Source organism: Cimex lectularius, unplaced genomic scaffold (genome assembly GCF_000648675.2).
Source record: "Cimex lectularius strain Harlan isolate CLEC.00 unplaced genomic scaffold, Clec_2.1 scaffold22, whole genome shotgun sequence".
In the NCBI taxonomy this organism is placed as follows: Eukaryota; Metazoa; Arthropoda; class Insecta; order Hemiptera; family Cimicidae; genus Cimex; species Cimex lectularius.
In genome coordinates this window covers 2,006,525-2,007,775 of record NW_019392657.1, presented here as the reverse complement: position 1 = coordinate 2,007,775, position 1,251 = coordinate 2,006,525, and positions in this window count along the sequence as shown.

Here is a 1,251-nt window from a genome sequence, read left to right as displayed (position 1 = left end):
TTGCGTTTTTCATTTGTTAAAGATGACCTTTTTCCTTTTCCTTCTGTTTAAATTTTCGACTTATAAACCAATGTTCAGTGAAAATTCTCTTATCTGGAGTTTTCATTGTTTTTCTACTTTTATATTGGTATTTTTTGTAAGCACAAAAATTAAATTAAGATAAAAAATTAACTTCAATCATTTCATTCCTAATTATAGTCGATATAGTTTATAGTTTGATTTTTTGCCCTTCCACGCCGTACCTTATCGAAGCCCTATACGGGCTTACCACGCCCAAATAAAACCAAATAAAAGGTAGAAACGCTTGAGCTTACCGTTTTTCTCCCTTTCCTTATGAAGGCAGCTCGAGGAGGGTGTGGGGATTTGTTTTCTTTGAGTTTAATTTATTCTCAGTTAATGAATCTCCCCTTGCTAGTTTCCTTTTACATATTTTTGTTTTTTGACTAGTATGTCAACCAGAAGCCTCATGTGAGGCGAAGGCAAAGAGTGTTTGAAACTGCATGGAGGCCCTGACTACTGACCTGACCCTGGCATGGGTAGGGACCCAGGGGGGCACTCGGGGCATGGATGCAACGAAAAGCCAAAAAGGGAAGTAACATGAACTCTCTGGGCCCAGAACCCTACCTGCCACAAAAGAGGATACATCTTAAAATATTTAATGAGACCAAAACCTGGAACAATACCACAGGCATGAGGCAAGCGAAGAGATTCGTAGAAGGACCATTCGCAAAACTGACAAAATACTGGAAGGCAATCGCAACCGAACCAGGATTCTGGTTGGACCCCTGACAGAGCACTGCCACTTAAGAAGGCACATGCACCGGAGTACAGAAGAAACACTGTGTAGATACTGCCAGGAAGAGGGGGAGACCGCAGAACACATTTTATGTTTCTTTGAAGGTTCTTGCAACTAGGACAAGAAAAACCACAAGCAAGATCCTACACCAAGGAACCTCTGGTAAATCTATGAAGGCTGAATAACCTGAAGCTGGCCAGTGAGTTATAAATAACAGGGAGCACAATAGATCTATTCCAGTCAAGGTGCAGTAGGCCTTGTGACCACCTCTTTTATCCCTATCCATGTCAATCAGAATGCAAAATTGAGAATGGAAAACCAACCCGTACTTACGAATCTATTAACACTGTTAGTTACTAAGTTTAGATAAGAATGTGTTTAAGTAATTAAGGTTTTTAGTTGAGATGAAAAAAAGTTAATGGCACGAGCGGGATTCGAACAGATGGTAGAGCAGC